This window comes from Macaca thibetana, chromosome 2 (assembly GCF_024542745.1).
Source record: "Macaca thibetana thibetana isolate TM-01 chromosome 2, ASM2454274v1, whole genome shotgun sequence".
Classification (NCBI taxonomy): domain Eukaryota; kingdom Metazoa; phylum Chordata; class Mammalia; order Primates; family Cercopithecidae; genus Macaca; species Macaca thibetana.
Genome location: NC_065579.1, coordinates 50,800,366 through 50,826,937, shown reverse-complemented (window position 1 = coordinate 50,826,937; position 26,572 = coordinate 50,800,366). Strand labels below are relative to the sequence as shown.

The window sequence follows — 26,572 nt, the reverse complement described above, 5'->3', positions numbered from 1 at the left end:
AAGAATATCATTGGTAGTTTGACAGCAGTAGCATTGAATCTGTAAATTCCTTTGGGTAGTATGGCCATTTTTAATAATATTGATTCTTCTCAACCATAAGCTTGGAATGTTTTTCCATTTCTTTGTGTCATCTTTGATTTCTTTGAGCAGTGTTTTGTAATTCCCATTAAAGAGATCTTTCACCTCCCTGGTTGGCTGCATTCCTAGGCAGAAATCAAGGAGTTCTTTGACACCAAAGAAAAAAAAAAAAAACAAACCTAGAACATACAAGAGTCTCTGGGACACAGCTAAGGCCATGTTAAGAGGGAAATCTATCGCACTAAACACCCACATCAAAACGTTAGAAAGATTTCAAATTAACAACTTAACATTACAACTGAAAGAACTAGAGAAACAAGAACAAATCAACTCCAAATCTAGCAGAATAAAAGAAATAATAAAAATCAGAGCTGAACTGAAGGAGATCAAGGCACAAAAAGCAATTCCAAAGATTAATGAATCCAGGAGTTGGCTTAAAAAACAATTAATGATAGACAGGATGCTGGCTAGACTAATAAAGAAAAGAAAGAATACTTCAATGAACACAATTAGAAATTATGAAGGGGATGTTATCACTGACCCCACAGAAATACAAAGAACCATCAGAGACTACTCCGATGCACATAAACTAGAAACTCTAGAAGAGATGGGTGAATTCCTGGACACACACAGCCTCCCAAGGCTGAGATAGGAAGAAATTGATTCCATAAACAGACCAATAATGAGCTCCAAAACTGAATCAGTAATAAGTAGCCTACCGATCATAAAAAGCCCAGCCAGATGGATTCACAGCCAAATTCCACCAGATTTACAAAGAAGAGCTGGCATCTTTCCCACTAAAACTATTCAAAAAAATTGAGAAGGACATACTCCTCCTCAACTCATTCTGTGAGGCTAGCATCATACTGGTACCAAAACCTGCCAGAGACACAATAAAAAAATAAAACCTCAGGCCAATTTCCTTGACGAACATTTATGCAAAAATTCTCAACAAAATACTTACAAACCAAATCCATCAGCCCATCAAAAAGCTAATCCATCACCATCAAGTAGGCTTCATTCCTCAGGTGGAAAGTTGGTTCAGCATCCACAAATCAATGAATGCAATTTCAGTTTTTAAAATTTTTTTTGAGAATTGCTTTAGGGTCGAGTGTGTGGGCAATCTTAACGTATGTGCCATGTGCAGATGAGAATGTATATTCTGTTGTTGAGTGGAGTGTTCTGTAGATGTGTGTTACATCCATTTGGTCAAGTGTCAAGCTTAGATTCTGAATATTTTTGTTAGTTTTCTGCCTCAATGATCTTTCTAACACTGTAAGAGGGATGTTGAAGCCTCCCACTGTTATTGTATGGTTATCTAAAGCTCTTCATAGGTCTCTAAGAACTTTTTTCAAATCTGGGTGCTCCAGTGTTGGGTGCATATATCTTTAGGATAGTTAAGTCTTCTTGTTGAATTGAACCCTTTATCATTATGAATGCCCTTCTCTCTCCTTCTTCATCATTATTGATTTAAAGTCTGTTTTGTCTGAAAGAATAGCAACCTCTTCTCTTTTTTTGTTTTCCATTTTCTTGACAGATCTTTCTCCATTACTCTACTTTTAGCCTATGGATTTCATTGCATGTGAGATGAGTGTCTTGAAGACAGTATATGGCTGAGTCTTGTTTTTTGTTTGTTTGTCTGTTTGTTTTTTTGTTTTGCTTTGTTTTGTTTGGAGACAAAGTCTCGCTCTGTTGCCCAGGCTGGAGTGCAGTGGCACGATCTTGACTCACTGAAAACTTCACCTCCCAGGTTCATGCCATTCTCCTGCCTCAGCCTCCCAAGTAACTGGGACTACAGGCACCTGCCACCATGCCTGGCTAATTTTTTGTATTTTTAGTACAGATAGGGTTTCACTATGTTAGTCAGGATAGTCTCGATCTCCTGACCTCGTGATCTGCCCGCCTTGGCCTCCCAAAGTGCTGGGTTTACAGGTGTGAGCCACCACGCCTGTCAGAGTCTTGCTTTTTTTTTTTTTAATTTTTTTTAAAATTATATTTTGTGTTCTAGGGTACATGTGTACAACATGCAGGTTTGTTACATATGTATACATGTGCCATGTTGGTGTGCTGCACCCATTAATTTGTTATGTACATTAGGTATATCTCCTAATACTATTCCTCCCCCCACCCCCCACCCCACAACAGGGCCCGGTGTCCAAGTGTTCTCATTGTTCAATTCCCACCTGTGAGTGAGAACATGTGGTGTTTGGTTTTCTGTTCTTGCAATAGTTTGCTGAGAATGATGGTTTTCAGCTGCATTCACGTCCTTACAAAGGACATGAACTCATCCTTTTTTATGGCTGCATAGTATTCCATGATGTATATGTGCCACATTTTCTTAATCCAGTCTGTCACTGATGGACATTTGGGTTGATTCCAAGTCTTTGCTATTGTGAATAGTGCTGCAATAAATATATGTGTGCATATGTCTTTATAGTAGCATGATTTATAATCTGTTGGGTATATACCCAGTAATGGGATGGCTGGATCAAATGGTATTTCTAGTTCTAGATCCTTGAGGAATCGCCACGCTGTCTTCCAAAATGGTTGAACTAGTTTACAGTCCCACCAACAGTGTAAAAGTGTTCCTATTTCTCCATATCCTCTCCAGCACCTGTTGTTTCCTGACTTTTTAATGATCACCATTCTAACTGGTATGAGATGGTATCTTATTGTAGTTTTGATTTGCATTTCTGTGATGGCTATTGATGATGAGCATTTTTTCATGTGTCTGTTGGCTGCATAAATATCTTCTTTTGAGAAGTGTCTATTCATATCCTTTGCTCACTTTTTGATGAGTTTCTTTCTTTTTTTTTTTTTTTTTTTCTTGTAAATTTGTTTGAGTTCTTTGTAGGTTCTGGATATTAACCCTTTGTCAGATGAATAGATTGCAAAAATGTTCTCCCATTCTGTAGGTTGCCTGTTCACTCTGATGGTAGTTTCTTTTGCTGTGCAGAAGCTCTTTAGTTTAATTAGAACCCATTTGTCAATTTTGGCTTTTGTTGCTGTTGCTTTTGGAGTTTTAGACATGAGGTCCTTGCCCATGCCTCTGTCCTGAATGGTATTGCCTAGGTTTTCTTCCAGGGTTTTTACGGTTTTAGGTCTAACATTTAAGTCTCTAATCCATCTTGAATTAATTTTTGTATAAGGTGTAAGGAAGGGATCCAGTTTCAGCTTTCTACTTATGGCTAGCCAGTTTTCCCCGCACGCTTATTAAATAGGGAATCCTTTTCTCATTTCTTGTTTTTGTCAGGTTTGTCAAAGATCAGATGGTTGTAGATGTGTGATACTATTTCTGAGGTCTCTGTTCTGTTCCATTGGTCTATATCTCTGTTTTGGTACCAGTACCATGCTGTTTTGGTTACTGTAGCCTTGTAGTATAGTTTGATGTCAGGTAGTGTGATGCCTCGGCTTTGCTCTTTTGGCTTAAGATTGTCTTGGCAATGCGGACTCTTTTTTTTGTTCCATATGAACTTTAAAGTAGTTGTTTCAAATTCTGTGCAGAAAGTCATTGGTAGATTAATGGGGATGGCATTGAATCTATAAATTACCTTGGGCAATATGGTCATTTTCACAATATTGATTCTCCTATCCATGAGCATGGAGTGTTCTTCCATTTGTTTGTGCCCTCTTATTTCATTGAGCAGTGGTTTGTAGTTCTCCCTGAAGAGGTCCTTCACATCCCTTGTAAGTTGGATTCCTCGGTATTTTGTTCTCTTTGAAGCAGTTGTGAATGGGAGTTCACTCATGATTTGGCTCTCTGTTTGTCTGCTACTGGTGTATAAGAATGCTTGTGATTTTTGCACATTGATTTTGTATCCTGAGACTTTGCTGAAGTTGCTTATCAGCTTAAGGAGATTTTGGGCTGAGACGATGGGGTTTTCTAAATATACAATCATGTCATCTGCAAACAGGGACAATTTGACTCCCTCTTTTCCTAATCGAATACCCTTTATTTCTTTCTCTTGCCTGGTTGCCCTGGCCAGAACTTCCAACACTATGTTGAATAGGTGTGGTGACAGAGGGCATCCCTGTCTTGTGCCAGTTTTCAAGGGGAGTGCTTCCAGTTTTTGTCCATTCAGTATGATATTGGCTGTGGGTTTGTCATAAATAGCTCTTATTATTTTGAGATATGTTCCATCAATACTGAATTTATTGAGAGTTTTTAGCATGAAGGGCTGTTGAATTTTCTCAAAGGCCTTTTCTGCATCTGTTGAGATAATCATGTGGTTTTTGTCTTTGGTTCTGTTTATATGCTGGATTATGTTTATTGATTTCTGTATATTAAACCAGCCTTGCATCCCAGGGATGAAGCCCCCTTGATCATGGTGGATAAGCTTTTTGATGTGCTGCTGGATTTAGTTTGCCAGTATTTTATAGAGGATTTTTGCATCGATGTTCACAGGGATATTGGTCTAAAATTCATCCTGATACCAAAGCCTGGCAGAGACCCAACAAAAAAAGAGTCTTGCTTTTTTATGCAACCTACCACTCTGTGTCTTTTACATGGGCCTTTTAACTCACTTACATTCAAGGTAGTGAGATTTGAGAGGTGGGACACCAATGCAAGATCAAGCATTACTATTCTGCATGTTAGAGTTCATTGAAAACACTCAGTAATCCAGCAGTTTATGATTTTAATTTCCAGATGGAATGATTAGCATTTCTAAGTTTCTTATATTCAAGCCACAAATAAAAGCCCTTTTATATATTCTCCCAATGTGCATTATTAAGTATGTTACCATATATAATATTTCACTATAAATTCACTCTAAATTATCACAATGGCAATGAGCCTATGAAAAACATACTTTGGGAGCAGTGTGCAGTTTGAATTTAAGCAGAGTATTTTGGAGGAGGTGGGTACAGCACTTAAGGGAAAGGTAACCTGCATCTCACCAGGATAGTGATTGAAAATGGAGAAAGGTAAACTCTTTTACCTTTCCCCAACTCCTCCTTTTATTCCCCTCTTCCTTATTTCGGTGTCCCAATCATAGGGCTATCTTCCAAGTTCCATGGAAAGGCCATGATACTTCCCACCTGAGACAATCCCGCTCTCCATGACATCCCCTTTTCTTTTATTTTCTCTGCTTATTTACTCTGAACTTCCTCCTGGGATTCCCCAGATGAAGTTGGGCATCATCAATTATAGTTTTATACAGTATGGAACAACTTTATTCTTTCTCAGTTGCAACCACAATTATAAGTAATTGCCTGATATGTCTTTTTTTCTTCCTAATATACTGTGATCTTTAAGCGAAGGGATCAGTTAAGTCTTGTTCACCCCTCAAGTCCCAACCTTATTATATATAAAAGAATTAGATGTCTTTTTCGTGTTCTCCAATACATGCATGATATCGGAGATAATTCCATTTAAGATTTTAGGTAGTTATCAAATGTTTAAAAAATTTTGAAAGTCAAATGCTTTGCACTGCACTCATTTAGAAAGTTGATCATAGTTCTACATGAAGCCTGAACAATCGTCTGGTTGATTAATACCAGAGTTTGGAGTATGTAATATTTTACTAAAAAAAGTAAAAAGTATCTACATAATGCACCCCGTGTTTTACTGCTTATCAATCTTAAGCAGTAGGAAAGCTATAAATTTAGAAATGTGTTTTTAAAGGAAAACAAGTTCATTGTATTGGTGTTTCTTCATTTTTAAGTTTACAAACTTGTGAAAAAATTAAATTCCTATGTTTAGTAACATCATTCAATTAATTTAGCTTCCTTCTGTTTTATAATGAAGATTGATGTATTTCTAAATTATACTGCATCATGTTTGATTTATCCCACCTCAGTATTAAAAACGTTTTTAAAAAATTCTAATCATTTTCATCAAAACAAATTCCTGCCTTTACTATTCTGCATGTTAGAGTTCATTGAAAACACTCAGTAATCTAGCAGTTTATGATTTTAATTTCCAGATGGAATGATTAGCATTTCTAAGTTTCTTGTATTCAAGCCACAAATATAAGCCCTTTTCAGGGATCACTGGAGGCAAATAATTTAGACCTAATGTTTTGCTCAGGTAAACATGGTGCTTGTTTATGTAACTGACTTAATATTTGCTCTGAAACCGTATTATTTTCAAGATTTTGATTTTAACACAAACTAATTTATTTGAATAAATAGTATGTGTATAACATGTCTTGAAGAATTCCCTTGTTTCATTTAAGTTTTTATGTATTTGAATCCTGTCATTCCTTTTTTGTTTCTTGTAAATTAATTATTTAAAAATACTGGATACTACTGAGAGGACTGAAGTGGGGTTCGTTGGTGTGATCTTAAATTCAGATAATCATATTGCTTTGATTACTTATTCTCTTCTTTAGAGAAAGTAGTTTGGGAAACATAAAAGGAGAGTATACGCTCCTTAACAAAAGATATATTTAACATATTAAGAACAGTTGAAGAAGAGCAATAAGGGTGACTATAATATAGGAATATTCCCATTATATTCAGGGAATGCATTCATGAAAATATGAATAGTTATTGAATCAATCTTTGATGGGTCCTTATAAGAAAGTCCTTATAGAGATGCTTTTCCATTAGTGTAATGCAGTCATGACTTGTTTTGGTTAATCCTTACTGGATGCTGTGACATATACAGTACTCTTAATAATGTCAAAGAAATTCATCAATTTTAGTTAAAAATGCAAAACATGTCATTGAAAATGTATATGATGTAAGTGTGTGGTTTAGAAGTAATAACAAAAAAAAATGAATTCTCATGTATGTATCATTCAGCTGGAGAAAAAGCTAAAGCCTCTTATGCACCTATTTCCATAACATCTCCCTCCCTCCCACACACATGGAACCAGTAGTTTGAACTTTGTGTAATTGCATTCATTTGTTTTTCTTTGTAGTGTAGCCATATACACTGAAAATTCATTCCTAAAGTAAATATTACTTAGCTTTTCCTTTTTTGAACATTTATATCAGATCATACTATACTTCTTTTCTGTGACTTGCTTTCCTCACAAATATTTATTGATATATGCAGCTGTTGAGTACTGTACTCTGTTGTATTAATCTACCATCACTCATTTATTTATTTAAGCTTTTAATTGTTTTTTGTTATTATGAACAATGTGTTTAAGAACATTTTGAACATCTGATGTTCATGTGCAATTTCTCTAGACTATATATGTGGGAGAAGAATTACTGAGTCAGATTATAAGTCAGTGGAATTTTACTAAGTGATGAGAAATTACTTTCTAAGATAGTATCAGTTTACATTCCCATCACTTCCTCATTTCTGCAAATTCTTGCTAACATTTAGTATTGTCAGACTTTTACTTTTAAAAATGAATCTACTGATTGTGAAATTGTGGTCTTAGTTTGCATTTTCTTTATTATTAAGAAGGTTAAACATTTTTAATAGGTTTATGTCCTCTGTGTTTCTTGTTCTATAAATTTCTTCTCTTGACTGGGATAGTCAGCCTCTAACATGGACCCCAGTGATCTTTGCCTCCTTGTGTAATCTCTTTCCTTTGAGTGAGGACTTAGACCTAGTGATTTGCATGTAAGAAAGAGCATGGCAGAAAATGATGAGATATCATTTCTGAGATTAGGTTACCAGGAGACTGTGGCTTCAGTTTCTTCTCTCTCACCCTTTCATGGACTCAAATTGTGAGAATCCAGGGCTCAGGTTGTGAGCTACCATATGGAGAGGCCCACAAGATAAGAAACTGAGGGAAGTCTCTGGCCAATAGCTGCAAGGAATTGAGGCTCTCAGTTCAATAGGCTGGCAAGAACTAAATTCTGTCAACCACCATATGAGATAGCAAGACAGTGGATCCTCCCTTAGCAGAGCCTGCAAAGGAGACTACATCTCCTGACACCTTGATGGCAGCTTTGTGAGAGACCCTGGGTCAGAGGGACCCACCTGAATTTCTGATCCATGGAATCTGTGAGATAATGAATATTTACTGTTTTATAGTTGCTGAGTTTGGGAGTAATGTTGTTATACATCAAATACCTAAAAAATAAAATGACCTTTGAGGCTGCTGTTTTCTTAGGGCTTCATAGTGATTCTTTATATATTATATTCTGGATGCAATCATCATCAGTCATATGTGTTGAACTAATATGTTCCAAAATTATAACTGTAACATTTTTTCTGTTATGTCTTTTGAAGAAAGACTTCTGATAGATAAAAGATTACCTATTAAATATTTATTTATATATTATATAAAATATATATCTACAGTAGATGTATAATATATTAAGATATATGTTAATCTACATTGATTATTACATATTAAGATATGTATCTTAATATATAGGATATTTATATGTTATAGATATCTTAATATATGTCATACATCTAATATAGTAAATTTAATATGGATGTTAAATTTGTATAATATGTTAAATTTATTACAGGTTAAATATATCTATATATAGATATTTTTACTTGTCAAAATTCATTTACTTTTCCATGAAAATGAACCATTTGCATTACTATGAGCAGGAAACAAGTGACACCCATCTAAAGATAACCAAACATGTACAAATCATGGAATTACATAATTCCCAGAGGACTGGTTATGCAATGTCCAGCATCCCAATGAAAGGACATTTAGTCATTTCTTTTGTGACATTTAAAAACTTACCCACAATTCTTCCTGGCAGTCACCCTACTCCCCTTATGATCATAGATAATCTCTCTCTTTCTCAAGGTTATTCTTATTCACAAAAAGGCTTGTTCCATTCAGGTTTGTGATAATGGTTCACATAAGTGAAGCAAGAATAATAACTAAACATATAAGGCCTCTTTGAGTTGCTCTGCAAAAATAGAGGCATACGGTATCAAGCAACCACTAAAGCTACAGAATTAACATTTGTTTGAAAGTTTCCGTAAGAAATTTCAGATAGGACTTTTAAATGTCTCTATTTTTAAGGCTAGTAAATCAAACCCCCAAAAACTTTCTCCACCGAACTTAACCTGTAACCTCTACCATTTAGAGGAATTTCCATCCTGTGAGGTTCCCAAGATTTGCTAAATCTACCAGCCTGGTAAGAGCTAACCTTCCTTACTATGTATAAGACTGGGAATGCATTAGTCAGGCATCATGTCAGTTTTCATAGGAGGTCTTTTTAAGCCATCCATTTATGTATAAAGTCAACTTTGTTCTTTAATATTGTTTCATCATAACTGATTGAATAAGAATTTGTCTCAAATATGCCACCAAAAGTAAGGTCTTGGTTACATAAGAAATTTGCGCAATTATATTCTGGATAAAAAGGAGGGAAGATTCTACTTGAATCTGTTAATGAAAGTGAGCTTGAAAGAGAAAATCTCTCAAGATGGATTCCAACTGGCTAACTGGGCCTAAATTTAAAATAGAGCCAAGCAGCCATTTGCTGACTACAGGACACACACACACTCTGACTTCTCCCTAAACCTGCACCCCTTTAAATCTGGGAGTTTTCAGAGCTTCGCTGTATCATTCAGTTAGAGCTGGGATGAACTGCGCAATCAGAACTCAGCTATATTGACAATTACAACTAAGTAAACTTGAATCCTTTATTTGCATAAATGAACCTGATTGGGAACCTGAATGAGAGCTTTTGCTATAAAATCCAAACCCTGGCCAGGAACAGTGACTTGTGCCTGTAATCCCACCAATTTGGGATGTTGAGGCAGGAAGATGGGTTGAGGCCAGGAGTCTGAGGCCAGCTGGGACAACATAGTGAGACACCCAAACAATTCTTTTGTAAATTGCTCTACAAAAAGCAATTAAAAAAAAAAAAAAAAAAAACCCAAACCTTCTGTTTGTTCTCTGGAATGTATCTTCATTTTATACTGAAGACTATATCTCCCCACTTTGCAAACTCTTCACTGTCACAAAGTCTCTTTCCCTCAAATTCAGATGTAGAGAACTTCTGTTCACAAAATCCATATAAATGACACTATTGCCGTGAAGAACAAAGGGTATCTAGTAAAAGTTTCTGAATTCTGGGTTTTGCTCAGAAGCAAACATAAGTTTAAAATGTTTCATTTCTGTTTAGAAAGCAATCTATTAATTTAAACATTAGAGGTCATTCAAGAAAAGATAGGATTCCCTTATATAGCCACAAAAAATAGAGCATTAAAATGGCACCAACGATATTTCAAACAAATAACTAGAAAAAAAATTTTTTTTCTAATCAGTTCGATGAGTGCTATTTCAGGTGTCCCTAACCCTAGGCCACCTTGTGACCAGCTATGAACCAGGCCACACAGCAGAACGATGAGCAGCAGGCAAGCAAGCATTACCACCTGAACTCTGCCTCCTGTTAGATCAGCGGCAACATTAGATTCTCATAGGAGCACAAACACTATTGTGAACTGCACATGTGAGGGATCTAGGTTGCACTGCTTATGAGATTCTAATGCCTGATGATCTGAAGTGAAACAGTTTCAGCCCAAAACCATCCCTCCACCTTTCACCTAATCCATCGAAAAATTGTCTTCCACAAAACTGGTCCCTGGTGCCACAAAGCTTGGGGACAGCTGTGCTATTTAATTAATTCTTGTTTGCTAAATTTGGTTCAGTCGTCTGATTTCATGAAGTCTTTTACTTCTATACTAAAAAGAGTTCTGGAAATTCTGACTCAGTCAATGGTATGGTCTGAAAGTTATCTAAGCAATGTCAGTTCAAGAGTTTGCACCCAACAGTCTATTCTTTGAAGTATCACTTGGAGTACAATAGTCCTCCCTTATCCTCAAGGGCCATTCCAAGACATCCAGTTGATGCCTAGAACCGTGAAAAATATCAAACCTTATACACACTATGTTTTTTTTCCTAATTTAGTGGAGAACTGTCACTTTTTCACTGAAAGGAAGCAATTTACTGCTTTCCTTTTGCGTATCCAAATTGCCAGCATCACCACTCTTGCACTTTGGATTCATTACTAAGTAAAATAGGGGTTATTTGAACAGAAGCACTGCTATAGCACAACAGTTAATCTGATAAACAAAGATTGCTACTAAGTGACTAACTGGTTGGTAGTATCTACAGCATAGACACATTGAGCATGAGCAAGTGGGTGATTCATGTCCAGGCCTGGACAGAGGTGGATGGTATGACATTTCATCACATTACTCAGAATGGTACACAATTTAAAACTTACAAATTGTTTACTTCTGAGATTTTCCATTTAATATTTTTGGATTATGACAGACCATAGGTAACCAAAACCATGGAAAGTGAAACTGCAGATGGGGGGCTTACTGTATCTTGTACAGTCCATTCTATGAGGCTCTCAGACTGCCCTGTGTGAAGACAAAAACTTGGGTCTGTAATTTATAGGAGAGCCTTCAGGCACACATTAGAATATATAAAAAATCATCTACAACATGTTACCTGTTATATGTAGATAATAAACATTTAACGATTGTGGTTCACTCAAGACCCAAGGGCTTTTCAGTCAGCTTGTGATAAATGCTGCGCGACCTGGCTCTCTCCTTTCAGGGCAGTGAGCTCCCCTCTAGCCTCCACCTCTAGGTGGGTCCAGAAAGTGACCATCTAGGAGCCAAGGCATGGAATTGGGAACTCCAGGAGTCTTCTTGGTTCTCTACCTTACTGTGGCCAAGCTCTTACCCAAGCTGCAAGACTAAAGTCTCCTTTCCCTTTCCCTCTCCCATTCACAAGCAGGACTCTTTTTCTGTGGCCACCACAGCTGGGAATGTGCTGGGTCACACCTGAAGCCAGCACAGAACTGGGTCTCACCCAAGGCCCATGGCAGTACTGCCTGGCTATTGCTGATTTTTATTCAAGACTCAGGGTCTCTTTAGTCAACAGGTAATGAATCTTGCCAAAACTGGATCCTTCCCTTCAAGTCAGTGGATTTTCTTCCTGCCAACTGTGTGTCTAGAAATGTTGTTTGGAAGGCTAGGGCCTGGAATGGGGGCATCAGGCTTGGTGCCTTACACCACTGTGGATAGGCTGGTATCCAGATTGCAAGACAAAGTCCTCTTTACTCTTCTCTCTCCTTTCCTCAAGCTAAGTGAGGGAGTCTCTCCCAGATCTGCGAGCTGTATTGCCTGGGGTTAGTGAAGGGGTGATGCAAACACTCATTCGGCCACCACATCTGGTGTTTCACTAGGTCACATGTACCCCAAATCCACTGGCTCTGAGCCCAGCATAGCACCAGGACTTGCCCAGGATTGCAGTTCTTGTGGCTTAGACCGCCTTTCTAGTTGATTTGGAACCCCAGAGCACTTGAGCCCGTGGTGGAAAGGTTTCCTGGAATTCAGGTTCTGACTACTGGGATGGATGATTTCCATCTGGTTAGGGCTAGTCTAAATGCTCCCTCCATGGGTGCCAGCTGAATTCTAACTTGTGTTGCTTTCCACTGTGACAGGCAGCACTGAGTTTCAATTCAAGGTCCACAATCACTGCACTCTCCCTTCCCCAAACACAGATTCTCTCTCTGCACCATGTGGCTGCTGCAGGAAACTGGGGAGGGATGGTGTCGACAATTCAAGACTATTTTTTCCTACCCTCTTCAGTGCCTCCTTCCCTGATATGATGTTAAAACCAGGTATTATGATCATCATCCACCTGATTTTTGGTTCTTATGAAAGTGCTTTCTTGTGTGGATAGTTGTTCAATGTGGTGTTCTTTCAGGAGGAGATAATCACTGAAGGGTTCTTGCTCTGCCTCCTTCTAGGCGTTTACTTTTAAATTTAAAAATTTAAACTAGTCTCACTTTCCAAAATGTTTCTGTGCTAGAAATTTCTGTAAGAGAGATTATTTTAAACGTTTAATTCATTTAAAATAGTAGAATTTTCTTTTTTTCTGGGAATTTAAAAAAATATTTATTTATCTAAGTGCTTATTTTTCTCCACAAAGCAATCCAATCAGTGTTCTTTAATGTAAAACATAAAACAATATAGTTTCTTAAAAGCTTTCAGAGGTAGGAACACCATGAGAGTTAAAGCATTGCTTGAGTATAGACAATGATATACAGAGAGACAAACAGATGCAGAGAGAACATATAGCTTCAGTTCTACAATTTCAGTCACAGGCAGGTCAAAGCGAATACAAACATTATAACAGATTTTACAAGCATCAAAAAGTTGTTCTTCCCAATGGCTACAGAATTTCTAAATTAATTTGAGTTCAAAATAAATGATCAAAAAGACTAAAAACTAGATTCTCTCATCTTTCATCTAACAGGAAATAGATGTCTACCATTCAGCAATAATAATCACCAAATGGTTAAGCCAGAGGTTGGCAAACTATGGCTCACTGTCTATTTTTCGATAACACAAGAAGAGATTTTTCCATTTTTAAATGGTTGGAAAAAATCATAATAATAATAATAATATTTTGGGACATATAAAAAGCTTTATTAAGAAATTAAATTTTTAGTGCCTATACTTAAAGAGCACTTTATTTTTAAATTTTTATTGGACTCAGCCATGTTTATCTTTTACATATTTTCAATGACTGCTTTTGAACTTGCTATAGTCTAAATGTTTGTGCCCCCCTCCAATCAGCATGTTAAAATTCCAAACCCCAAAACGATGGTATTAGGAGATAGGGCCTTTAGAAGGTGATTAGGACATGAGGGTGGAGGCCTTATAGATAAAATTAGTGGCCTTATGAAACAGATCCGAGTGAGACCCTTGTTATTTCCACTTGTAAGAATACAAGGAGAAGGTGTCATCCAGGAACCAGAAAGCAAGCCTTTCCCGTACACCAACCCTACCTTCACCTTGGACTTTCCGGTCTCCAGAATCCAGTTTCTACTATTTTTAATAGTTTATCTTGAGTTCAAATTAATTTACAAATTCTGTAGTCATTGGGAAATTTATTTCTCCAGTGAGAAATAAATTTGTTTATAATGTACCCAGTTTATGGTATTTTGTTATGATAGACAGCCCAAATGGACTAACACAGCACTGCTACAGCAAAGTTGAGTACAGTCATGCATCACTTAACAATGTTTCAGTCAACAATGAATTGTCTACAACTTGAGTATCCCTTACCTAAAATGTTTGAGACCAGAAGTGTTTCAGATTTTGAATTTTAAAAATACTCATACTTACGTACAATACATGTGTATTAGTGATGATGCATGTGTTTCAATGATCATTTCCCACTCATTACCTCTTATTTTGTATATTTGTGTTTGCTCTCACTCTCTCTTTTTTTTTTTTTTTTCAAATTAAGTTAGCTAGTTGTTTACTTTGCTGGATATTTTTATGAGCCATCACTATTTTTATTGTTTTACTAATTCCTACCTGATTAATTTCTGCTTTTATCTGTATAATTTTGCTCTTCGTCCTTTCTTTTGCTTAAAGTTCATTTTCAAACTTTTGTGTTAGAAAATATCATTTTAATAAAAATAATTATGTAAGGCTGTATATTTTCTTTAAATCATTGCTTTAATTATATTATATATTTTGATATATAGTATTTTCATAAAAAGTAATTTCTAAAAATTCTGTAACTTCATGGCTCTTTTCTCTTTTTCTCTAGGTGCTGTTTCACAGAGAGTTTTTAAATTGTAGACTTTTTGGGTGGGGATTTGATTATTTTGTTTTAGTTTCTATTTCCTTGCATTGTGATCAGAGAATATTATTAATCTTGTTTTTATGTTATCAAGACCTGAAATTGTGGAACAGAAGATAAAAGCCATGTTCCCTATGCCATGTTTAAATTACCTTGCCCACAGAATTCGCAAGTATAATAAAATTATTGTTTTACATCAATACGTTTTGGTGTCATTTGTTACTCTTTATTGATAACTGGAACATGGTAAGACATAAGGAAAATTTACTTTATGATTTTAAAGAATAAAATAAACTCAGCATTGGATATCACACTACAGGTCATAAAACCCAATCAGCCTCCTGATGTTTGAATCCCCTCTAAACAAAGTTGATAGTCATCATCATCCATACCCTATTCATATACTTTCAGTTACTGAGAGTTTACTAATTATACAAGCTTTCATAATCAGGCTAAAATTATTTTTTCTTTCTGGCATTAGGTCATAGGACATGATAAAAAAGAAAAAAAGAAAAAAGGTGGGAAGACTGAGAACTCACCTATTGATACAGACCAAAACCCAATCCAGCTTTTCCAGAAGAGATAGTGTATATAATTGTTTCTCTTGTTCAGTTTTTCCAACATATAATAGAGCTTTTTATAATTTCGGCTTTTAGCTTATGTTCTGTATAAAATAAATTTAAAAATGGTACTTTGTTTAGTATTCAATTTATCAGATATCTGTCAGTCAAAAATGGCTGATCAGAACTTTTTTGTTGTTTTGTTCTTTACTAATACGAAAGCATTTCTTTAACTAATGAAAAAATATGTGACAACTGTCCTTTTTCCTTTAATGTTGTGCAAAAGTGTCATCTGTCTCTATAATATGTGCCCGTTGCTGGCTATTTACCTCAACGTTCAGAATCACTAATTTGTGAGTCATAGTTGTGCTTCTTCAGTTTATAATTTTTTTACAATTTTTTTTTTTTTTGAGATGGAGTCTTGCTCTGTTGCCCAGGCTGGAGCACGGTAGCACAATCTTGGCTCACTGCGACCTCCGCCTCCTGGGTTAAAGTGATCCTCCTGTCTCAGCCTCCCGAGTAAGCTGGGACTACAGGGGTGTGCCACCACGCCTAGCTAATTTTTAAATTTTTAGTAGAGATGGGGTTTCAACATGTTGGCCAGGCTGATCTTGAACTCCTAACCTCAAGTGAGGCCTCCCAAAGTGCCGGGATTACAGGAGTGAGCCACCACGCCCAGCCCGTAATTATTTTTCTCTTTGCCATCTGACCTCAGGATAAGAAACTGTTTTCAAATGTCCATCATTTACAAATCTTGGAGTTGTGTTGTGGGTTTTGATAGTTTTCAATATCCTGAAAGGCTTTGAGCTCAGTCTCTGAATTCATCTCAGCTCTCCATCTTTACATCAGTAATAGCAATCATTAGATTAAACCCCCCAAAACTTTCTGAACCTAAAGCCTTTGGGATCAATCTCCAATTCTCCTAGAATTGACCCGAATATTGTGACTGAATGAAATCTGATCCTATGAACAAAGATGACCCACTCTTATGCCAGAATTCTTGGTGCTATTTTGCACCAGAGACTTCTGTGAATCTGTATCTTCTGAGGACTGAACAAAACTGAAATGACATCCTGGATTTGGAAGCACTCATATTATCTGATATTGATTTTTTAAATTTTGGAGAACATATTTTTTTAAAATACAATTGTCAAGATCATTATTATTTAATGATGTGGTGAAAATGTTGCCAGCATAAAAAGAAAAGAAGTAGAAGTAAGAGATACCATTGGAAAAATGGAAAAAAAATACAAATTATACTTAGAAAATCCGAGAGAAACAATTAAAACCTTCTAAAATAAATGACTTGAAATTTAAAAAGTATTTTTAAATCTATTCTATTCATAACCCATGAGTAGACACAGTGGGAAAATAAGTTTTCATTTACAATATACGTTTTAAATATTCAGAAAAAGACTTTGGATTTAACCTGTTTGTGCAGGACTTATGTATCCACAATTAAAATTTTATTGTCAGAGAAATATTGGAGAAATTTAAATAATATAGGAAAATGAACACTATATAATTTTGACTGAGAAATTGGTAAATACAATGTGATCTGAACTATGTTTCCATTATGTCTATGAATAGAAACAGGACCAAAAGGAAGCATAGAAAAATTTAATGTTGGTTTCCTCTATGTTTTAAGTTATTGCTATTTTTCCCTAAAAGGGTACTCTATTGTCAAAAATATTTATCATGGGCATATATTTTATAACTTGAATAAAATTTTACATATATTTCTATATACATACATATATATATATATATATATATATATATATATCCATTTGGTAAAAGTGATTAAAAGTGAACAAAGTTGTGACAATCTTCCAAATATGAATTTTAAAAATTAGAAATGCCTAATCCCATTCCTCAAGCCCTGTGTTATTTTGAAACAAATTCCAGACATCATATTATTTCAACCTCAATTATTTCAGAATATGTTTCCAAAGTAAAATAAATCTTTTTCTTAAAAAAAAATCTCAAGAACATTATCATAGGAAAAAATTTAACAATATTTCTTAATATTATCAAATATTCACTAGATATTCAAATTCTCTAGTTGTCTCATAATTTTTCCTTGCAATGTTTAAATCATAATTCAGGTAAAATATATGCATTGTAATGGTTGACATGTATCTTCAGTCTGCTTTAATCTTTAAAAGATTGAGGCTTTTCCTGAATCTTTTTTGACTTGAATTTTATTTGTTGGATAAACTTGGTCTTTGAACTTTTAGATTTTCCCAACACCTGGATCAATTGGATATTGCTCATTAACCCCTGTGCATTATTTAGTATATTCTCTGTATTTTCTATACATTCCTGGTTAGAACTAGAGGTTTTATCAGATTCATATGTATTTTCTTCATTTTTTGATGTCATTGGCCATTTGCAGGTATTTTAAAACATGTTCAGCCTTTTTTGACACTCCACCACTATGAGATTCTCCTCAAATCTCAATTTACTCTAGTAATTTTCTTGTAACCAGTAGAAAACAGTAGAAATAATGCTGTGAGACTTTTGAAGCTAGATCAGAGAAAAATTATGCAGGTCCCCTGGCTCTTTTTGGATGCTCACTAGGGCAATCATTTCCTTTCTGGGGAGATTTAATCCTCCCTCCCATTTCGGGGACATTTAGTCAAGTGTGGACACAATGGGAAGGGTGGTGCTACTGCCATCTAGTGGGTAGAGGCAGGGATACTGCTAAACATCCTGCAAGGCACAGGACAGACTCCCTACAACAAGATGTCAATAGTTCCAAGGTTGAGAACCCTGCTCTAAGGGAAGGCAACTGCGATATGACAAGTCTAATTACTCTGAGACTGCTATGCTGGATAATCCACTTGTAGATATTCCAGTCAATCCCATTAGAGCTCTCAGTTGAGAGCCAGTGTCAACTTTCAGCCATGAGAACCAACCATCCTGGATATTCAGTCCAGTTAAGTCTTCAGATCACTGTAGCCTTGGCTGACCTTTACTTACAATTGCCTGAGCGACCCCAAGAGAGAAATGCCCAGTCAAGTTCTTCCTGAATTTCCAACACAAAATTGTGAGCAAAATAAAAGTTTGTTTAAATCTACCAAGGACTGGGATCAACTGTTAAATAACAATATTAACAGGAACTAGTCAGTGTTTCAATCTATTCACAGATTAGAAGTTACAAAATGGATATAATATAATTCTATTATTATTTCCTATATATTAATTGGAATCTTTTTATAAGGAGACACTTTTCCTATTGACTATTTGATTACTGTAAAGTACAGTTTAAATAAGAAAATCAGTATGAATGCTTGACTTTACAATTTAGTGAAACTGCAAAATCTCTTAAAAAATGGAATAAAAAAGGTGAGAAAAATCTTAAGAAAACATCGTGAAAGCAAGAACTGTGATTTATAGATTACTTTGAATTGTTACATTGACAGCTGACTGCTCAATGTTCACAATGGAAGGCAGGTATCAGCAGATTATGGTTTTAATTTGCAGAAAGGAAAGAACTGCCATTCTAGAATTTTATACACAGTGAAAATATTCATCAGGATTGTGAAATAATAACATTCAAAGACATGATTACGATAAAAATGAGTGTTTGTACCAGCTACAAGTCTGACTGAAAGTAAATAGAACTAAGTTTTTGAAATAATCATATTGTTGAAGAAATTATAAGCCTCTACTCAAATTATTTTAACTTTTTGGGACTTACAACTATATTTGCCACTCTTGCGTTATCATAAAATGGACTGTAAATAAGGTATATTTTCCAACATCCATTACGAATACATCCAACGAAGATAACAGAAAATGGAGACTATCACAGGAGGCCAGACAAGGGCCATCATGGATATTGGTCAAGGACCCCGAGAGCAGACTCAGATCTAATCTTGTAAATTCTCATCCCTAAGATAGTGAATCTTTACCATGTCTGGTCCTGGAGAATTTCTACATTGCCACGTACCACTTACTGCTCTGTTTCTTCCATTGTTTCTTTTTCTAAATGATAATCCTCATTGCAATGATCTTATCCCCATTATAGCATAGTATATTCAATACACGAAAAGAGCAGAAGATAACTATTCTTTCAGACCATAGGTTTAAGAAACAAGAAAATCTTCATCAGAGCCTTATAGAAAAAGCTGTGAATTATCCATACCAGAAAAACTTTCATCATCAATGTCCACCTTGGGTGTGGGATTAAAGAGTGGCACTCTCTGTGCAGCCCTCGGCTAGACATATTTCCTCATTTTACAGATGAGGACATTGATTTAATAAGTAACTTATTGATTTTTAAAAATACCTCTTTTATCACACATAGAGTACTTTAGTTGAATAATGGAAAAATTTGAGGATAGATATGTGGATGCTGTTTGATATAAATATAAATTAAATGAGTTAGCATAAAAAGAAATTAGAATAAATTGAGTTTAATTATCACTAAGAAAGTGGAAGTTTTTCTGTTTCCACTTTTCAGCCTTTTGTGCTATCACTAGACTACTGTCAATGAGTCATTATAAGCAAAGGGAAGTAGGCTGCAGGTGTTGCTAATGATCACTTATATATTTTCACAGTGTTCCAAAGCTGTACTTTATTACTTATTCCAGATTGAACTATTTTTATTTTAATTGGTACTTTTAGAGATTTGGTTCCCAACCAGCTGGCATGGTCCAGTGGGTGAAGCAGAGAAATAGCACTTTTGTTATGGTAAAAGTGAAAGCAAATTGACTAATATCTACCAATCATAATTTGAAATAGGACACTGCTCCTATGTTGACTCATATTTTCATAGGATAATGACTGAGTGTGTTGTCCTCTGAGAGGACTTGTACTCTTACCACATGAAGATATATTGAACACCCACAAAATAGCATTAGAAGCAAATAAGAAACCCTAGCATAGTTTGGTACTTCTTGATTTTGATGTTTTATACATCACTAGTGAAACTAAGTTATTGTTCACACCAATAAAGCAATATTTGAGACACACATGAAAACATAGAAATAATGTACAAATTTGCTGATCACCGAAGTAATGTGCACATATTACTTTATATCTCCCCCTTTCTACATATACAAGTTCTTAACGCAGGTTATATACTTTAAAAATTAGTATAATGTTTTACATAAGAACTTAGTATGTGGAACTTGTAAATGATCTGTGCTCCATAAATGTTTGTGGATGATGCAGAATCTTTAATTTATAAATAGCTAATTTGTTATCTTATACTATACACACATATGCTCTACTCCAAAATGCATTTTAGGTCATTTAGCCATGCTTTGCAGTAGTCCTGCTTCCCAGTTGTTTCACATTTCTTTGGTTGTACTAGAGTGGCTCCCTGAATTGTTAGTTTACTGCAAAATTTTGACATGTTACTGCAGGTTAGATTTTATGCTTTGTTCCCTCTTTAATCAATACCAAACACCTGATTTTTTTTTAAACTAGAAATTGCCACAAATTACGAGGAGGTAGATTTTACTAATCTAAAAGAGTTCCATACTATTTTTGTTTATTATAATTTAGAAGTTGTACTGACAGATTGTTATTGTTAAGGCACTTTTTTGTTACTATTAGAATAAGAAGATTGGGGCCTTTCTGCTAACTGCCTTTCACTAGGTTAATCAGTCAGAATTACAGTAGCTTCAATTCAAACAAAGGGAGCAATGTTATATGTAATAGAATTAAGGGAAGCAAGTCAGAGTTCAACAAATGGTTGTCAAAGTTTGATATGGTGGGAAGACAAAATTACAAATATGCATATAACCATATCTCTCTGTGTGTGTTTGTGGATATGTTTTGATATATAAAGACACACAAAAGTTGAAAAAAACATGATTATATATAACATTCAATATTGAATTCAATATATAATTGATGGCAGCATATGCCTAAAGTTGTGGGTTGAATTACTGTATGTCTCACAAAAAGATATGTTAAAGTCCTAACCTTTAGTATTTGTGAATATGAACTTATTTGGAAATAACGCCTTTGCAGGGTGGGAGTGTAAATTAGTTCAACCATTGTGGAAGACACTGTGGTGATTCCTCAAGGATCTAGAACTAGAAATACAATTTGACCCAGAAATCCCATTACTGGTATATACCCAGAGGATTATAAATCATTATACTATAAAGAAACATGCACATGTATGTTTATTGTGGCAGTATTCACAATAGCAAAGACTTGGAACCAACCCAAATGCAATTAATGATAGACTGGATAAAGAAAATGTGGCACATATACACCATGGAATACTACGCAGTCATAAAAAGGATGAGTTCATGCCCTTTGCAGGGACATGGATGAAGCTGGAAACCATCATTCTCAGCAAACTAACATAAGAACAGAAAATCAAACACCACATGTTCTCACTCATAAGTGGGAGTTGAACAATGAGAACACATAGACACAGGGAGGGGAACATCAAACACCAGGGCCTGTTGGAGGGTGGGCGGCTAGGGGAGGGATAGCATTAGGAGAAGTACCTAATGCCTAATGTAGATGACGGGTTGATGCGTGCAGCAAACCACCATGGCACGTGTATACTTATGTGACAAACCTGCACGTTCTGCACATATACCCCAGAACTTAAATAATAATAATAATAATAATAATAATTTAAAATGAAGTCCGTAGGTGGACCCATAATCCAATATGATTGACATCCTCATAAGAGGAGAGAGACACAGAGAGAACATCACATGACAACAGGCAGAGATTGAAGTGCTGCAGATGCAAACCAACGAATGCCAAGGAACACTAAAGATTACCCGCAAATTACCAAAAGCTAGAAAAGGGCAAAGAAGCATTCTTTTCTGAAAGCTTCAGAGGGAGCATGATCATTCAGACAATCTGATTTTGGACTTCAAGACTTCATAATTGTGAGATAATATGTTTTTCTTGTTTTAAACTGTTCAGTTTGTACTTTATTGTAGCAGTTCTAGGAAATGAATACGTCTAGCTATCAAATATTTGAAAAAGGAAACTAAGTTTTACAGGGTCTTAATTAAAACTATGACAAAATTTCATACTTTGATAACACCCTTTGTTCCAAACACTTACCAAAGATGGTAAAATATAAAATAAGAAAGTCAGAAGGACATGGCCTTTCTCCAATGCAAAGGCAAAACTTTTTTTGGCCGGTAACAAAAAAGAAATGAAAAGTTGTGAGCAGATGATGATATGGCCTTCCTAACTTCCTAACTTTAGGTTCTCAGTAGGCAGAAGTTTCCAGGATCTAAAATATACCCTCAAGAAAGGGGACCAAAGTGAAGTTTGCTACTTGAAGTCCTAGAGTGGCTTATAGCTCCCGCTGAGATACAGAATAGGCATAGTCACAACCTTATGACTAGAAGGTTAACAAAACCACCCCAAAAGAAACTAAACTGAGAAGATAAGTTTTACCAAGGTTTCAAGGGAGCCAAACATGCTTATTTTATACCTACCATTTTGGAGAACAGTAAAAGCACAGACACTACTAGACTAATGTTTAGATATACTATAGTAATTAGGAGAATATTTTAAAAATAGACATATTGATACAAATGCATACAAAAAATCTGAAGATATTATCTTACTAAACTACTATCAAATCAAATTTATCTATCAATTAATCAACACACCATAACTAATTATAATATTGGAACACAAAATAGTTTAACTTCAGAAAATCTATTACTCTCCAAAATATCATATTAACAAGTCAAAGAAAATACGCCATATGAAGATAAATGTGGAAAATTCCTTTAGCAAATTATAAAATTCACTCATGATATTTTTCTAAAAAAAATTTGCAAGAAAACTATCAATGAAGAATAATTTTCCTAGTTTTATGGAAGTACCTGCCAAAAACCTAAAAGAAAATGATGGGCATTTCCATTAAGTCAGTGATGTGGTTAGGCTTTGTGTCCCCACCCAAATTTCATCTTGAATTGTAATCCCCATATTCTCCATATATCAAGGGAGAGACCAGGTAGAGGTAATTGAATCATGGGGGCAGTTTCTATGCTGTTCTCATGATAGTGAGTGAGTTCTCACAAGATCTGACTGTTTTTAAAAGAGGCTCTTCCCCTTTCACTTGGCACTTCTTCTTTCTGCCGCCTTGTGATGAAGGTGCCTTAACTCTCCTTCATCTTCTATCACAATTGTAAGTTTCCTGAGATCTCCCCAGCCATGCAGAACTGTGAGTCAGTTAAATCTTTTTCTTTTATAAATTACCCAGTCTCAGGCAGTTTTTTAATAGCAGTGTGAGAACGGACTAACATAGTCTACAATAAGAAAAAGATGCCTAATCTCATGGTTTCTAATAGGTAATGGTCAACACAATGTTCAAAAATGATTAAGGTAAGAAAGAAAAAGAAATAAATCTGGGAAATAATAATAATGACAAAGGAAGAGATAAAACTCTCCTTATTCGTTAATTATATGATTACCTACGTTGGAAATTTAGGGGATTCTGTGGACAGATTATTAAAACTCACCAGCATACAAAAATCAGTATCATTCCTGATAATGAATACACCAACAATTAACAAAAATCAATCAATAAAAATATGTTCTATAAAACAGAAAAAGTTATACAGAATGTTAGACTGTAGGTGAAAAATTATTGGAGATGATTTTTAAAAGCCTGAATAAATGGAAAGTTATGTTCATATGATTGTTTCTCGGGAAAACTTTGATGATGCACCACAGATTAATCTTAAAATCTAATATAATTTAAATAAAGAAATCTTTGGGGGGTTTTCATGGAACTCGAAAACTACAAATGCAAAATCACATGGCCAAAAACCACTATGACGATTTGAACAACTGGGATAATAAACTTGACTTCACATATAACAAAAATTTTAATAAATGAATAATACAGATATTAGTACAGGATGAATAAATAGACCAACAGAATATAACAAACCTAGAAACTGATTCATTCATATATGACAATAATGTATGACAGACATAGTATTACAAATAAACGAGGAAAAAAGATGAACTGTTAGATAAATGGTGTTGGGATAATTGTTTATCCATATGGAAAAAGTTAAATTAAGTCCTTTAAAACGTTTTGAGTAAAACAAAGAGTAACATTTTTATGACCTTCAGGGAAGAAAGGATTTATTTACTTCAGACACAAAAAGAACACAAATTATAAAAGAAAACCCAGCACTTTGGGAGGCCGAGGCGGGTGGATCACAAGGTCAGGAGATGGAGACCACCCTGGCTGACACGGTGAAACTCTGTCTCTACTAAAAATACAAAAAATTAGCCGGGTGTGGTGACAGGTGCCTGAAGTCCCAGCCACTTGGGAGGCTGAGGCAGAAGAATGGCGTGAACCCAAGCGGTGGAGCTTGCAGTGAGCCCAGATCACGCCACTGCACTCCAGCCTGGGCGACAGAGCAAGACTCCATCTCAAAAATAAAGTAAAATAAAATAATAAAAACAAAAAAGAAAATTGTGATATATTTGCAACACAATAAGTTAAACTTTTTGCACAAAAGAAACTATAGACAAAGTGAAAAACTAGTCACATACAGAGAGAAGACATTTGCAGCCCGTGTGAGTGACAAATAGAAGTATCAACTGCCAATGAAAATGTCCAAAGGCTATGAATAGGTAATTCACAGGAGAAAAAAATAAAAATGGCCAATAAAAGAGCAAAAACATGATCAACTATATTAGTAATCAAGGGAAGCAAATTAAAACCAAAAAAGAACTTTTATACCTGTCGTTGGCAAAACTGAAAAATTATCTGACAATAGCAAGTGTTAGAGAAACGGAAACTCTCAGATACTCCTGCCAAGAGTGTTAAATAGTTCAGATTCTCTGGAGATTAGTTTGGTATATAGTAAAGCTGATGTATCTCAGGACACAGAAATTTTACCCCTGGATGTTTCCCATGAAAAAAAATTCAGATAAATTAGTAAGGAGAGTTGCAGTATAATTTAAAATCATAGAAAATGGAGCAGGTAAAATGTACATCAAATAGAAAACAGATAAATATTGTACATTCATCTAACAGACTAATACTTGGATTTCAAAATAAATAAAGTGTGTGTGTTAACATGGATAAATCTTTTCAAAAATCAAGTAAAAGAGTGAATTATAGAATGTGAAGAATTATACACCACTTATATACATTTTAAATCCTTCGATGTGGTCCATAATTTTAAAATGTGTTGTTATTACAAAATAAAAAATACCATGCAAAATAAGATGTTTTAAAGTATCATTAATTTGCTTTTAGATAAATGTCTTCATAGAATTTGAAATATATTTGAGTTGGCCTTTTAGAGTTACCATTTGTTAGTAAGGGAAATCAAATATTATTAATTAAATGAGATAAATTAAGGAAGAACACAAATATAATTAAATATAGAAATCTGCAAATAACCCATGCTGAATTCTTCCAAATTATCTCTCATGAACTTTTGTCAGGATTGCTAAGTCATGACATAGCACGTTTTGTGTTTCTTTTTTACTTTATCTATTCACCATTCAGCAGGGAGGATAATTGACAGTGAAATGAGCAAAACTTAGGAGATGGAGGGAGTAAGAGAGATCCTAAAAAATCCCTAGATAATTTACAAACTAGATAATCAATTCTTGACTAATCAGGCTTTGACTCTAATAAATATCAATCATATAATGAAATTAAGTTAAACATGCAAAATTCGTCTAGGATTGCTCTTTTGAATTGATTTTATCTTTTTGAGTACCCAGTATCACTACTGCTGTCATTATCAGGACATAGGACAGGAACACAGCTATTATTTTCCTACCTTTCAGCTTTTCAACACAACAAATATATACTGGCATCCATTTCTATGATTTTAATTTGGGTACTTATTGTCCCCTTATTGGGGACTCGGGGCAATGTAACTGTGGTTTTCCACACAAAACAAGGGTTAGGTATGTGTTTGGCCTCTTTTCTTTAGGATCCTAGAAAACTACCTTCTTATTTTTAACATTATCTTTTTCTGTCTTGAACTAAAAAAACACAGCAAAGTAAGTCACACCAACTATTTTTCATTACCTTTACCAATTATTTCATTAAGAAACTTTGGAATGAGTCATTTTAATCATTAAACATTATAAACAAGTTTTTCTATAGAAATTACTTTCATGAATTCCAAGAAAAACAATTACCTGTTATTACTGCCAAAGTTAAAACTATCTTCCTGCATAGAAGTGTGCATTTCTCAGGGAAGAATGAGTTTATATTGAGGTTGGTGTGGGACATTTAGAAGGAAGCAGCTGACATATTGTTGCAGATTTATGCCTGATAATTACAGGGCACTGTACAGTTTTTTAAATGCTTTCATATTTGTTATGTCATTGGGTTCTTAAAATAATTCTGTAAGGTCACAAATGCAGTGTTTCTCATTTTACAGATGAGGAGATTGAAGTCTCAAATGGCTACGT

At 35.0% G+C, this 26,572-nt stretch overlaps 1 long non-coding RNA gene across 1 annotated transcript in view; it reads right to left on the bottom strand.

Annotated features, from left to right (window-relative positions):
- Positions 1–26,572, bottom strand: part of LOC126947494 (uncharacterized) — a 123,002-nt gene that overhangs the window by 80,690 nt on the left and 15,740 nt on the right. Inside the window, exon 3 of the long non-coding RNA XR_007723103.1 lies at positions 15,134–15,258. This is a non-coding gene — a long non-coding RNA (uncharacterized LOC126947494). The remainder of the gene's footprint in view (positions 1–15,133; positions 15,259–26,572) is intronic.